This window comes from Achroia grisella, unplaced genomic scaffold (assembly GCF_030625045.1).
Source record: "Achroia grisella isolate CSIRO2021 unplaced genomic scaffold, CSIRO_AGI_Agris_v1 utg460, whole genome shotgun sequence".
In the NCBI taxonomy this organism is placed as follows: Eukaryota; Metazoa; Arthropoda; class Insecta; order Lepidoptera; family Pyralidae; genus Achroia; species Achroia grisella.
This window is the reverse complement of record NW_026712870.1, coordinates 1-16,626: the sequence shown is the minus strand read 5'-3', so window position 1 is coordinate 16,626 and position 16,626 is coordinate 1.

Genomic DNA, 16,626 nt, shown 5'->3' with positions numbered 1-16,626 from the left:
GAAACTAGGATATATCCTGGGAGAACAGGACGGTTGGCAAAAAATATTAAATAATATTTTTAGAATTAAGTTTTTGAGAATCTAATAATCATAAATAATACTAATCGTAATATTTACTCACATACAATTGTCTTATAAATAAAATATACGTTTTCAAAAATAAGTACCGTTAAAATGTAATGCCTGAATACTGGATCTTCAAATTCAGTAATTTTTCAAAACCCTACGTAATACGAATATTATGTACAGGTTACATAATAGTCTTATTAAGGTACCACTCAGAGAATACAAAATAATAAAAGAAAAACAATTTGAAAAATACCTAGTATGTCCTTCGAAGCTAAAGGAGTTAGCCCAAATATATTCGTTCAGGAGACGGAATAAAAACCGCTATACCAAACCGCCTGGCCAGCGTATTAATAGTAGTTTTAATACTAGATTTAAAGACAAACTTGCTGTACCCAAGTATCGTTTAGAAAAAGTCAATAGGTCTTTTATAAGAATATGTATAAAAATGTACAATAAGATACTAAAGCACATATTGGAATTACCCTTAAATAAATTCAAAATATCTGTTAAATCATATTTACTGAGCAAAGCCTATTACTTACTATTATTATTAAACGATTACTTGAATGACGAGCGTGCATGGCAATAGTTGTTCATGCACGGGATTTTCATTTAATGTTAGATATAGACACCTATATATATATATATACATTGTAAATATACTGGCTTTTAAAAAAAAGTAATTCAATTGAGTTTCTTGCCAGTTCTTCTCAATCTATATACCGAACTGGACCGTAGGGAAAAAATTAAAAATATAATGTAATAAATATGACGTTCATAAGCGGCTAAAATGTCCTACATGAATAAATGATTTTGAATTTTAATTTGAATGTATATAGGTATTACTGCAATGTTTCATCAAAATCCGTTCAGTAGTTTTTGCGTGAAAGAGTAACAAACATCCATACACGAAAGCACTGTTTAAATATTTTTTCTTTCTATCTTGCTTTCATACTTACAAACTTTCGCATTTATAATATTAGTAAGACAATATATTAGAACTAGCTGTTCCCGCGACTTCGTCCGCGTGGAATATAACTTTATTTTTCTAAAATAAAAGTTGCCTAAGTTACTCTTTATTATATCAGCTGCCTGCCAAAAAAGTTCCGTCAAAATCGGTCCAGCCATTTCAGAGATTAGCCGGAACAAACAGACCGACAGACAGACAGACAAAAATTGTAAAAAATGTTATTTTGGTATATATACCGTATTTATATGCATGTAGTAAAAATCGGTTATTTCAATATTACAAACAGACATTCCAATTTTATTTATATGTTCTATACATATAAATAAAATTGGAGTGTCTGTTTGTAATATTTAAGACTAGTAAGACTACATTTATAAATTTGACATATTTTTTTTTTAAAGCTATTATAGTTCTAATTCTGCACGCCAATAATAAATATTGAATAATAGTGTGAATTTGTGAAACGACAGACAAACATATATTGGTGGTACGCCGAAAGTGAAATGTGATAGAAAGTGTGTTTAGTGTTTGCACTACTATGTGATTTGTTTGTGCGTCTGGTCCGACCGTACTTATTCATCATGGGACTACATAAACGCGAGAGTAAGTATTATATATATATAATTTGTGTTAGCATAGATAATTTGTCTGTCTTAGTGCCGTGAAACAGGCATTCAAATGTTGCCAACACAAAAAATATTGTATATCGTTTTAAATTAATTCTTCTTTACTAATATATAAGGTGAGATATAACAAAATATATATTATATGTTTTAAATAATTATATTTAAGTTTATTATTTAAACATTTACGTAAATAATATTTAATTAATTTTATTTTAACATTGATTATTCATATGTAAGGCAACATATTTAAATTACACAATAAAAAATACATATTTTATCAATTCGTTAGGTGATATTTTCTGGAATATATGTCAGTAAAATAATACCTATGTTTTTTATTATAATAATATATTATGTATGAGTAATATTGTGTATGAGTATGTATTTGTATATCATATTATATATTCCTTCTTTGTTTATATATGTTTATATTTATGTATTATTGTAAATGTAATTGTATAAATATTATTATATCATTTTTTATGACTTGATTTTTTTTTGTTATGATTATTTTTGCACCGCCAACAATTTTTCTCTGTACTGCCTATGGTTGACTGGTAGAAAATACCGCATGGTGTTAAGTCCGCCAAATGTACGTTACTTTTGTACTGTGTGCATTAAAGTTATTTAAATAAAAAATAAATAAATAAATATATATAAATATATATTTTATAAATTTAGTTATTATTCTACGGAAGTTCATTTCATTACTCAATGTGTGGATTTATTTTTGTTGAATTCCACCACACTTAGCATGTTTGAAACCACAAACTTTTAGTGCGGAAACCTGACCACCACTACTAAAAGCGTTCTGATCTTCCCCACTAGTGACAAACTCCTACCGTTATCAGAAATACATCCATATTGAGACACGTGTTTCGCCTCTAAATGAGGCATCATCACGCAATAAATAGAGTTTGAATACATTTTGGAAGCCTAGTATTACTTAACACAAAGAAATTTGATCACCAATAGAGAAGGTCATAACGCTTTCGGCACTGATGGTCAGATATCCACACTGAATATTTGTAGTCTCACATATGCTAATAATAGCGGAATTAAACAAAATAATCTATGAAGTAATAAAATCATTAAAAAACAGGCCAAACTAACTGAAATAATTGTTCAATTCCAACCAGTTCCTGAGATATATGCGTTGAACCAAACAGACAAACAGAATTATAATATTAGTATATATTACTATACATTAGGCTTCATACATCCACGGTTATAAATCTACCATTAATGGCGTATTTTGATGGGCACTGCCGGTTCCCGCCAAATTATCCTCAATTGAAACAATGGAGTTATTAATGTAATTGCTCCGTCGGAAGTGGTCGGAAGTATTAGGAAGTAGAAGGAAATCGTCATAAAATTAAGATATGTGTAAGATAAGTATGTATTATTGATGTTGTAACAAATAGTGAGTAGTTATTTTTAATGGATGAAAATGTATTCGTGCACCGTCGGACTGTTCTACCGTCAAATTGGCGGAACACAACTGGAGGATGATGCAATGAGCATGAAATCTGGTCGGTTTGTGGGACATGGAGAGATATTGACGGTCTCGGTGGTCTAGCGGTTTAGCACTCTGACTTAATTTTCAGTGGTCGGGGGTTCGATTCCTAAGATAATGCAAACAGCAAGTACAAATATACCTAAACAGTTAACATAGCACCATCTAGTTGCTAGATTCTATGCTAGCTAACTTCTGTTATGCTACTAGACAACTGATATAAATAGATAGATATATATTTTTGTCGATACGTTCATAATATACCTAGAAAAAAATCAGACCGATACAAGCAATCATACTCATTGATACAAATATTTGTACCATGGGAGAAATGTAAACAACGACCATAGCAAGTAAAGCGGTATCCTAAACCGCTAGACCACCAAGACCGTCAAAATAAGTGTTTATAATATTATAATAGAAATAGTTAAACGAATTAAACTAAACAAACCGACGTTCATTCCAGATTAATACTTTTACTCATGTAGTTTTTTATAAAAGAAAGTCAACTCAGTCAAATGCAAACTGAAGAATGATTATGTCACGGTGATTTGACACTAACGAAATTGCATGTTCAGATGATAATAGATTAAACATACATACATATAGTCATTTCTAAAAATTGTAGTGGGTATGTAGAATATGTATATAAGAAAATATTATTGGAGAATTTGAAGATAGCTCTTTTAAATGAAATAAGTCAGTTGTCATCCAACCGTTGTTTGATTCGATACATTTACAACAAAATAAATTGATATATCTAACAATAAATAAATATATATATAACTTAATTATACAACAAAGAACCTAAAATTAAAAACCTTAAAACATATAATATAATAACTAAAATATATTATTTTCAAGATACGTGTTTACTATTTTTTAAGTTTCGTAATTCTATAAATGCGTCTTTCGACGCCATATTTGAATAATCGGTTGTATATATACAAGTATATAGTCATTTAGTTTTAAAAGTATTTACTGTTTTTAAAATTTCGTAATTCTATAAATTTTTAAGAGCACTTTTCGAAATTCCACATTGCCATCTTTCGTATGCGCGTCGCGCCGCCATATTTGAACAATCAGTTGTACATATATTATACATACAGTCAAAAGGTTTTAAGAATGTTTACTGTTTATTTAATTTCATAATTCTATAAATTTTGAAGTACACTTTTCGAAATTCCACATGAGATGTTTCGTATGCTCTTTACGTCACCATATTTGAATAGACGGTTGTACATATGTTATGAATATAGTTATAAGATTCTAAAAATATTTACTGTTTTTTAAATTTAATAATTCTATAAATATATGAGTGTACTTTTCGAAATTACACATTGCCATCTTACGTATGCGCGTTGCGTCGCCATATTTGAATAATCGGTTGTACATCGTATAATAAAAATATAGTCATTTGGTACTAAAAATGATTACTGTTTTTAAATTTCAGAATTCTACAGTTTGTTAATTGAACTTTTTGAAATTGCACATCTTTTCGTATCCGCTTACGCCGCCATATTGGAAAAATGGCGCGGATTATAAAATAAATACTTTTATAGCAAAATAAATCGGAAAAGAATAAATTACTTAAATTATATATTTTTTCTAAACTTTAACAGAAATTGTAGAAATTGTTCTATAGATTTATTTTTGTCTTTCCATAAAAAGGTGCTCATGAATAAAAAATCTGTGAAGGATTAACAAACGAGCGAACTATTATAGAAAGAAAATTATTATTATAAACACAAAAAAAACTGAAAGAAATAAATGAAGAAGCAAATTCTAAAGCTAAGCAATTTCCAAAACGAAGCAAATCCCAAAAAAGCTTTGATCTAGATTAAAGAAGTTTTAGCTTGTTTACAATTCAGTTAAATATTAGTATAGTTTTGAATATTGAAGTTAATTTTATAATGCACAAATTAGATGTCACTGTATTCCGTAAATATACAACACTTTACGACATTAATAAAAACTACAATTTAGTAGTTTTATCTATTAGACTGTTGGTTTCCTAATAAAAAAAAAATATTTATTTCAACCGTTTGGGACGCTAATATAAACTACAAAATGGCAGTAGAATAGAAAATCATTTATTCAAATAAACTTAATTTAAGCACTTTTGAACAGTCATAACAATTTGTTTTATATCTACCACACAAAATGGCAGTTGTTTCTAACAGACTTTTTATTCCTAATAAAGAAATACAATCTAGTATCTAATACCAAAGATAAAAAGAATATTCGATGATAATACAAAAATGTGACCTACAGAAAGTATTATCATCGTTCAAAATTATACCAATTATAATAGTTTAGAGATCGGAAATGTTACAATAAATATGATTACATTACATATTGAAGTGGTTTGCACCAGCTAATGAGGGTATGGAGTAACGGTTCTAAAGTCGTCCGAGAGTGTCATGACTTAGTGGTTTACCATAGATCAGTCTTGAGTTCGAGTCTGGCGGATACTAAAAATCTTTGTCTATTTCTAATTGACAATGCGGTCATAGTTTATGTTCTGGCAGCTATTTGACGGCCTCGGTGGTCTAGCGGTTTAGCACACCGCTTTACTGGTTGCGGGTTTGATTTTGCAATAGCATATGCTGGTGCTCACTCTATTCTCCCAAATTTGAATTTAAATGACCCTGTATTATTGACAACATGTAGTTGTACATGTTTCAAATACATGTTGATGTATTTGAAAAGAATACGAGCTGAGTTTCTTGTCAGTTCTCCTCATCTCGAAATCATTCCGAACTGATGGTAGATTTCACATATCATAAGTCTATAATAGACCTACATGAATAAAGATATTTTGAATTTGAATTACATAAGCCCGCATTTTGTACCCTATTACCCTGTTTGATTTTATTCCCGTAATATATCATTACATAGTATAAAACAAAGTCGCTGTCGCTGTCTGTCCGTCCCTATGTATGCTTAAATCTTTAAAACCACGCAACGGATTTTGAAGCGGTCTTTTTTAGTAGATAGAGTAATTCAAGAGGAAGGTTATATATAGAATATATGTACACACATGCGAAACCGAGGCGGGTGACTATTTTACAATGTATATAAGCAAATATAAATATATAAATTTCATTTGTACATTCAGTCTTTGTTACAATTTTAAAATTCATTAAATTCATACACAAACACAAATGAGTTATGCGTCTTTTCAGTTAGCAAATATTATGTTTGCGAAGCCGTGCGCATTATTTCAAGCCCATACAAATAATTCAAACGCAATATCTTATGTACATAATAAAGCTACATTGTACAATAATTGGGTGTATTCTGGAGAGGAAGCACTGAGAATTGTTGCCGGATATTGTAATATTGAATGTAATTGGGTACCTACAGGCTATGGTGGAGCACACTTATTGTTTTACGAAAGGAAGTTTGAAGGTATGCTACAATTTTCAATCTTAAATGCACATGCATAATTTAATTACATACACACACGCAGAAATACAAATTCAACTGACTTTATAGGTATCAATATTATATATGTATTAATTAATTAAAACTTCAATGCACAAACACACAAATGAGGCTGCGCACCTTTATATATGTATATAACTCTGGACAATTCACACAGCGCCATCTAGTCCCAAGCTAATCAGAGCATCTGTTATGATAATTATTTTTTTAAATACATACTTAATATACAATGAAAACGCCCACACGGATATGAACAGCAACAACAATTGACAACTCATGAATACAAATGTTTGTACCGTGTAAGGAATCGAACCCGCGACCGTCGCAAGTTAGGCGGTGTGCTAAACCGCTAGACCACCGACCGTTAATTATTATTCGTTTAATTTAAGTTTAAGTTTGATAATTTCATGGTGAATTTAGCACTATGTGCTAACTGAACTGATCTCATACTCATCTTATCATCCTTCAATGGTGCCCCGCCAGGGTATAAAGATAACGCAGGCGGGTGAACCATTTCGTTATCAAGCACAAGAATGACATTTGATTATTTCTATATGTATATGTATAAACTCAACAGACTTTATATATAAGGCACGAAACAATATTACATATAGCTACTACCAGACCTGGGCACGCGTTATTGTGGCTAAAGTTCATGAATAAAACAATATTGCGACTATAAATTGAGATGTAAGCTATCCTATCTTTCAAGTTGGATCAAATTGCACACAATGTGCAAATTAAATTTGCAATCGGTTCTGTAGTTTAGGAGTCCATCGCGGACAAACAACGTGACACGTAATTTTTATTATATATATTGTTTTGTGCCATAATGAATAAAAAAAATGTTCTTATTATCATCCAAAAAAGAGTAGAAACCAATGATGTGTGTGTATGTCTGTGTACATATACATTGCAAAGCGATTTTCGAGTTTGAAAGTTCCCAGCCTTAGCCATTAAGTCACCTCGCCGTAATGACGTGAAAGTACGTTTTAAGTGCATTTTAAATAGATTTAACTGCTATTTGTTGAACATATTATTAACTGTCTAAGCTCGTGAGTAAAATTATGAATATCTTACTCGTAACTTAACTAAGATGTTATATGTGAAAAAATTAAGTTTCTTCACTTAATATATGAAAATATTATGATAATAGAGTATAGTACTGTAAGTATCTGGAATTTAACTTTTTTTATTAAAGTAAATACAAATTCTAAAATAAAAGTAGCCTAAGTTACTCCTTATTAGATCTTATAAGCGCTAATATATAATTATAATATTATAAGCGCTACCTATGAGTGAAAGCCCCGTCAAAATCGGACGAACCATTTCAGAGATTAGCATAAAGAAACAGACAAAAAAATTAAAAAATAATTATATATGTACGGTATATCCTTTCATATACATTTAGTGAAATGCTGTTAATTTGAAATTAGAAACAAGTACTTCAATTTTATTTATTTGTACATATAACAGATACTATTCAAATAAACGTAACAAAATATATAATATAGTCTGTATCGCATTGTCCCCGTTTTTGCAATTTTTCATTAATGCTCTGATCCTATTGGTTGTTTCTGAGACTAGCACACATAAATGCACAGAAAAACTTCACACGTTTGAACAATATTTATTTTTTGTTCTATTACGTCGATGAATTTGAAATTCTCATATATCTTTAATCTTTGTTTGATTTTTACTATTTTTTTATTTTTAAATACAATTTTCCACAGACATATTCATCCGTGCCTTTTTTAATTTACTTTAATATTATTATATTTCTTTAATTTCCACTTTTGTACAACTCCAGCCGAGATGTTACAATTTGCCTAACAGTGACACCGAGGCAGACCTTATCCGTCTGGCCCAGAACCACCGCTGGCCGGCCGGGTGAGTTGACAACATGCAGTGTCACCCATCTTTATTAGGAGGATTAGATTTACCAATATGCATATACAATTATATAAATCTTACACTACTACTAATTTCACAGTTTTCATTACATTGTGTTGTATTGTTACATTATGAATTCTTACACTGCATATAAAATTATATCTTATTTTAACATTTTTTTCAAAGTTCACTATTTGTTATAGTCCAGGTTTTGTTTAATTATTGATTGTTTAATTTCACAGTTCACTTTTTGTCGTAATTCGGCAATTTTTTTTTCCTTTTCTTTTCCTTTGATTTTTACTATTGGTATGTAATATTATGATATCTGTGCTATTGGTGACGATTTTTTTATATGTAGTCAGACCTTTTAGCGTCTTAAACACATAGGTTTAAGTACAAACTCTGCAGATATCATAGGTAACAACATTATAGGTCTATATCTCATCAACAGCTTTGTAATTTGTAATAATGTAACAATTATTATTAATATCTAGCTGTACCCGCGACTTCGTCCGCATGGAATTTAACTTTATTTTTCTAAAATAAAAGTAGCCTAAGTTACTCCTTATTAGCTTCAGCTACCTGCCAAAATGTCAAAATCGGTCCAGCCATTTCAGCGATTAGCCGGAACAAACAGACAGACAGACAAAAATTGTAAAAAATGTTATTTTGGTGTATGTACCGTATTTATAATCATATGCATGTAGTAAAAAATTGTTATTTCAATATTAAAAACAGACACTTCAATTTTATTTATATGTATAGACAATAATAACCCTTGATAATTCACACAGCGCCATCTAGTGCCAAACTAGGTACAGCTTGTGTTATGGGTACTGGACAACTGATACATATATATAGGTTGTCTAGTATATATGTCTGTATATATATACAAAATATATTTATATGTATGTATACATTTTTTTGTTTTATAGAAACACAAATGCACAGTCCAAATCATACCTTCTAAAAATCGTTGTTTTTTGTTATATTATGTCTATGAAGTAAGTTTTTCTCATATATCTGCAGCTTCTGTTAGATTTTTTGTCTAGTTAGACCTTTTTAGAGTTTATATCTACTCATCTGGTTACCAATCAGAGCTCGTGACGTCACAGAGCCACGTTAGGGCTGCTTCTATCGATTTTGTGCCGACCTTCAGACAGCGTGACCTGCCAGTTGTGTGAATACAGGACTTGAAAGATGAAGATCTTATTGTCATAATATATTCTATCTCTTTCTAAAAGTATTATTTAATATTTGAAGAAAAGAGATATTATATGTTAGATTTAAATTGCATTTTTGCATACAGGACTTAAAAGTTGAAGATGATATTGTCATAGTATATTCTATCTCTTTTTAACCTTATTGTTTAATGTTTGAAGAAAAGAGATATTTTATGTTGGATTTAAATTGCATTCTTGCATACAGGACTTAAAAGTTGAATATCTTATTGTCATAATATATTCTATCTCTTTCTAAACGTATTATTTAATGTTTTAAGAAAAGAGAGATATTATATGTCGGTTTTAAATGATATTTTTGGAATCTGCGACACCTGTATCTTACTTTCGCTTTGTATATCTGTCTTGTCATTGTGTTGTCACTCTCGTTGTAGTGTTAGGTATTATACACGTAATATAAAAGGTTTATTTACTATGATAATATTATTTATTGACGGCATTTCACGGTTTAGCATATCGCTTTACTTCCGAAGGTCGCGGGTTCAATTCCTTGCACGTACGGTGTGTCAATCTGGGTGTTTTCTATGTATATTACTTATGTATTTACAAAAAAAATCTAAGTATTTATATCAGTTGTCCAGTACCCATAACACAAGCTCTGCTTAGCTTGGGACTAGATGGCGCTGTGTAAATTGTCCTGAAGTATTGTTATTATATCATTATTATTTAAGACAGTATAAAAAATTGTCACAACGTATTTGATCACGGGCATCACATGATAAAGTTTTGTCCGTAGTTCTGTTTCTATCTATCTGTGTCATCTCTTAAATTTGGAAACCAGGACAAGAAGCGTGAAAACCAAGGATTTTAGAGTCCAGAACCCGGGCATGTCAACAGGTTTTTTTAAACATAGTCAGTGTAATAAAAAACAGTTAAAAATATCATAAATCATATTTTTATTCATTTTCAGACCTTAAAATTAAATGTAGTAATTTTTTATAAATGTACCTAACGAAACAGAATCTTATAACAGTTTGTTACAAATTGTTTTAAGAATCATTTCGATTTTTGTTCTTAAAATAAAACACCAATTGTTAATACTATATACGTTAATACTTTAATATTAAACCTAAAAAAATACATTACCCCGGACACTCCCCGGATGCTCTCTAAACTAGGACAAATCCGGGGAAACCCGGACGGATAGTATATAGAAACAGAACTACAGAGAATATGTTACCACTTACGATCAGGTGGTCCGTCCGCTTGTTTACCATTCAAATTATATAAAAAAGAAAACAGACAAACTTACAGAACAAAAATATATGAAATATGTTTATTTCTATATTTAAACTCAATGGATTGGACTGCCCGTTCGAGAATCAAATCGAGTCACCAGAAGTCACTTGTGATCTCGCAAGTTCTTGTAACAATTTAATTTCAAAGTTTTCGTGCTGACTCCTAAAACTTTAATCAAAGTTCATGGTTAGCTTATTTTTTCTGAATGAAAAGAAGGTGTTGATTTAATTTATCTGTCACTTTCTGACAAAGTAGAAAAAAAAACATTACACATTTCGGCGCGGTCGGCCAAAAAGCTTTTAAAAGTTCTGTCTTTGAGAGATTCGATGAGGAAGCCGCATTCATAAGTATTTGAGTGGAGTAGATACACTGTAGAAATGTAAAATTACTTATCTGTTCCCTTTAAATATGGCGACTGTCCGCCATTTTGAATTTATAAACCTGGCAACAACCCAACGTAATGACAAATAATTTAATTTATTTTAGATCTGTACCTACAACATAGCAATAATTTGAAAGAGAATCAGATGTTATTTATTATTACATAATAATTAAATTGAATTTATTGAATTTAAACTCTTTTGTTTTTATAAGAAAATAATAAGTATGTTGTTTCATATCATACATTTTTCTAATTGGGACAAAGACAAAGAGTATTAGCTCATACTGCCATAACAAGTTTTATGAATCTAATAATAAATTTAAATTTCGAACAAATCCTTTTTATGCGAAATTCAGTTTTTCTTTACCATATCCAAATACCTGTCTTAAATTTATTTGCTTTTTTATTAATATCTTTTATAACTAGAGAATCAGTAAATAATAATCGACTACACTTCGGCATTTTTTAAACAAATAAGCATATGTTAAAAATAGCATATGCTCGTCCCTAAAAATTGATATATAAATATAAATATATTTTTATTTTAAAAAATGTAACTGGCTAATCAAAAATGTATTTTATATTCTAAATTTGTATTTAAAATTATAGTCCGTTTTATTGTACTTTCTTGTTTATACAATTATTCTGTCATCGATACTATCCGAATATATATTTTCGTTACCTCTATACAAATAAAATAAAACTACAACACAAAAGGTTATAAACAGACTCGAACTCACAGCCTTTGAAAGCTTATGCGTCGGTGTATTAAATCACAATTCTCGCGACACAATTAAATCACACATTCCCGTCATATTAATCAGTATTGTGTGTCTATTTGTCCATTAATACGGTTGACATTGGGCGGGGTATGCGTCATACTCGTATAAAGCTGCATGAAGCACGAACGGAGGGAATGCGGTGTGACCACGTCACAAGTTCAAAACACCTGTGAACTTGTCACTCAATGACCATTACTCACGGTATATCTGGGGGACTTTTTAAAATACCCATAGAATCATAATAATTCAAACTCATGGAATAATCTATAGTAACATAGCTAGAGAGACGTTTTTGTTAAGTATGAAAGGTGAGATATTTGAATGTAATTAAATACAGGCATGAAGATATTTTGAATTTGATTTTTTCATGTTTCTTTTTGTGTATCGGTCTGTGTGTTTTCTACGTATATTACATATGTATTTACAAAAAAATTCAGTATTGATATCAAAATTGTCCAGACATATTATTATTATTTCCCATTTTTCTTGTTTCCAGATGCAAAAAAAGCCCAGAATAAATAACAATAACCCTTTACGATTAACACAGCGCTATCTAGTCCCACGATGAACAGAGCTTGTGTTATGGCCACTAGACAACTGATATAAATACTTAGATTTTTTTTGTAAATACATATATTTGTTACATAAATGGAAATCACCCAGACTGATACAAACAATCATACTCAAGAATACATAAATGTTTACACCGTGCGAGGAATCGAACTTGCGACCATCGGAAGTAAAGCGGTGTGCTGAACCGCTAGACCACCGAGGCCGTCAATACTCCCTTTATATATCTTTGTACTCGCTAAAAGTAAAATGATAGTTTTTAACCGTTAGAATGTCTGTCGTCTGTCGCAGCGACCGAAATTGTAGAGGTGGTATGCGCGCGCCAGCTGTACTTTTTCAAATTCGTTTCGATCTTATCTCGTTTCAAATAAGGACTAAATTGGTTAAAAAGGAGTCACGGTTTTGCGGGCACAGATCTGTGACAAGACTGTAATACGGTTTAAGAGGGGTGCACAGATCTGTGTCAAAACGTCCGAAAGGTTAAATCTAAACATTGATAATAAAGCTGCTAAATATCCTACACAATCCTGATAAACATCAATTATCCAAAGCCCCTATTATACCGCACTACCGCACTACCGCTGAACCGCATACCGCCATTATCTGCACCGGAAACACCGTTACCGTTAGGTTTTGTGGCTGAAAGGACAGGTTGCATGTGTGGACGCGCCATTATTATATGGTCCACGTCATAAGATTCGGCGATTATGAGTTTCATTCGGTTCTCAGATTTATATTATAAAGCTCAAGAGTTTGTTTGTTTGAACACGCTAATCTCAGGAAGTACTGGTTCGAAATGAAAAAAATATTTTTGTGTTCGATAGTCCATTTGTCGAGGAAGGTTTTGAGTTATATAACATTACGCTACGACCAATGCAAGCAAAGCATCAGTGAAAAATGTTGCAAAAATCTAGAAAATTAATCATATTTTAGCGCGAATGAAGTCGCGGGCACAGCTAGTCACAGATAACATTAAAATTTAGGTATTTATTGGATCTGAATGATCCTATAAAGTGAGTAAATGACGAGGTGACTGCGAACATGGATGAATGTAAGAGAAAAACATATTACGCCGACCACAAATAAATGGGATAAGGAAGAAGATGATGATGATCCCAGAATATGAATTATAAATAAATTTCATTTATATACAGTGTCATACCAAGACATTACATTTTTTCTTCCATTCATCCCTATTCGCAATCATCTCGTTATTTACTCCCCGTCTTACCATATCATCTTTCACACAGTCCATCCGTCTCTTTTTCGGCTTTCCTCTGCCCTTATAACCATCCACATTCATATGTAACACCTTCCTTACATTATTGACATTATTTTCAGCAATTAAGTTATTAGTCCACATTACTAATTTCTTTCCACTGAGATGAAATTTTGTAATGGAGCAACTGATACTGTTATGCTTTGCCATTCTGAAGACAAAGATTAATATTCTTTATTGCACTTAAATACATTTGTAAGTATATTAATTACAGCTAATGTTAACAAAGGAGGACTTATCTCTAAAAGAGATCTCTTCCAGTCAACCCAATAGAGCGTGGCATAGGAAGTGTTGATGAGAAATATGTCATATATCTCAATTCGTAATTTCGCTATCTTAACTCACTTTTTCACTACTGTTAAAAGTGAAGTAATGCAACGAAACACACTGCTTATTTTATACTAGCTTTTGCCCGCGGCTTAGGGGTAGAATTTATCAAAATCCTTTCTTAGGGATTGCCTACGTCATAGTAGCTTTATGCATGCAAAGTTTCAGCCCGATCGGTTTAAAATTGACTAAGTTTCATACAAACTTTCAACCCCTATTTTATCCCCTAAGGGGTAGAATTAATCAAAATCCATTCCTAGCGGATGTCTACGTCATAACATCTACCTGCATGCCAAATTTCAGCCCGATCCGTACAATGGTTTGGGCTGTGCGTTGATAGATCACTATGTCAGTCACCTTGAAGTTATATATATTTAGATTTTTCTACGTGTTGTATTTGAACTCTGGTTTCCAATTGAACCTGTGATTTAGCTAGAGATAAGCTTGCGAAACAAGGAAACACACGTATTTCATACTTGGCTCTTCGCCACACGAACTGTTTAGGCGTTCAATTATTCAGACCACGATATTTGTTCAATAACGAACGCTTTCTCTAACAATAGTTTGTATTAAATGTGTTCTACTGAATTTAAAAATATATTTAAAATTTGTAATAAAATTATATAACACTAGCTGTGCCCGCTGTTAATTTATGACCTATATGTTATTCTGATGTATAAGGCATGTTACTGTAAAGTTTCATCGAAATCCGGTCAGTAGTTTTTGCGTGAAAGAGTAACAAACATTCGTCCATACTCACAAACTTTGTGTTTGTAATATTAATATATTATAATATAGTTGCATAGTATAAAACAAAATAGCTCCTATTGTATGTTCGCTTCGATCTTTTAAACTACCCAATGTATTTTAATGCAGTTTTCAGAAATAGATAGAGCTATCTAAGAGACAGGTTTATATACATATAAACCTGTCTCTTACATAGCTCTAGACCCAAGTTAAGCTAGCTAAAGCTGCAGCTTTAGCTAGCTTAACTTGGGTCTAGATGGTGCTGTGTGAATTATTCTGAGATTATTATTATATATAATATTAGCTTTTGCCCGCGGCATTGCTCGCGTTAATTTATCCCCTTAAGGGTGGAATTAATCAAAATCTTTTCTTAGCGGATGCCTACGTCATAACATCTAACTGCATACCAAATTTCAGCCCGATCCGGTCAGTGGTTTGGGCTGTGCGTTGATAGATCACTATGTCAGTCACGTTTGAGTTATATATATTTAGGAGATGGGTCTAGTAGGCTAAAATAAATAAGAAATGTTGGCATAATATACAATTTTTTTTTTTCGAATGGAAGCGAAAAACATATTACGCAGACCCCAAATAAATGGGATAAGGAAGAAGCAGATGATGTTGGCATAATATACTTTATGCTTTCATCTATTACTTTTATCAAAGCGGATTTCAATTTTGATGTACAATCAAAATAAGCTATACGCCTATCACTTCAACCACCTCATTAAGCCATGTAACATTGTAACATTGTTACATGTCTATGTAACAACACGGACGAGATTGTTATTTGGGCTGTAACCATTTATGTTGGGTCCTTAAACTGCACGGCTCCTCAATGAATATTGGTTGTAGTTTATATTTATTTGGGTACAGTCGGCCAACTATTGTTGTACAGTCTAATAAAAATGTAGTTAAGTGACCCTAAGAGCTTTGGGTTGAGCCGAATTAGATAAATCCTTGTAAATGGTTTAATTAAAACGTATATGAGCCTAGGATTTTCTTTGTATGTACAGTCATATGTACCGTTATGTACTAATATGATAAATACAAAAATGTGTTTGTTTGTACGTTTTATTTTTATTTTATTTATTCATTTAATAAAGATGTACTAATAAAAAATAAATCTATGGTCACGGCACTGACGAAGGCAATCTTCCACGGTAGCGCCGATACACCACCCCCATCGGCCAGTAGTCCTCCTTTTTGTAGGTGGGCAGCATATTGGTGGGGACCCGGGCCACGAACGCTTTGAAGCTCGTGTTGTGACTCCAGCTCCAGCTGCGTCACCCTGAATGTCAGGTTACTTTTGGTCCGGATATAGTCGACAATGTCCTGTTCCTTGGTAGATTAATTTATGGTTAAACGAATCTATTGTATTACTAAGATGGATTCTGATTGTCTTTTGTTACAAAAAAAAACCATACGTAGTGGCGAGTAATTTTCAGTATGTACTTTAGAGCTTTGTCATAGTGGTTATATTGGCCTGACCACGTGAATATGCTTATCTTTATATATAAAAATACTGCACCTGA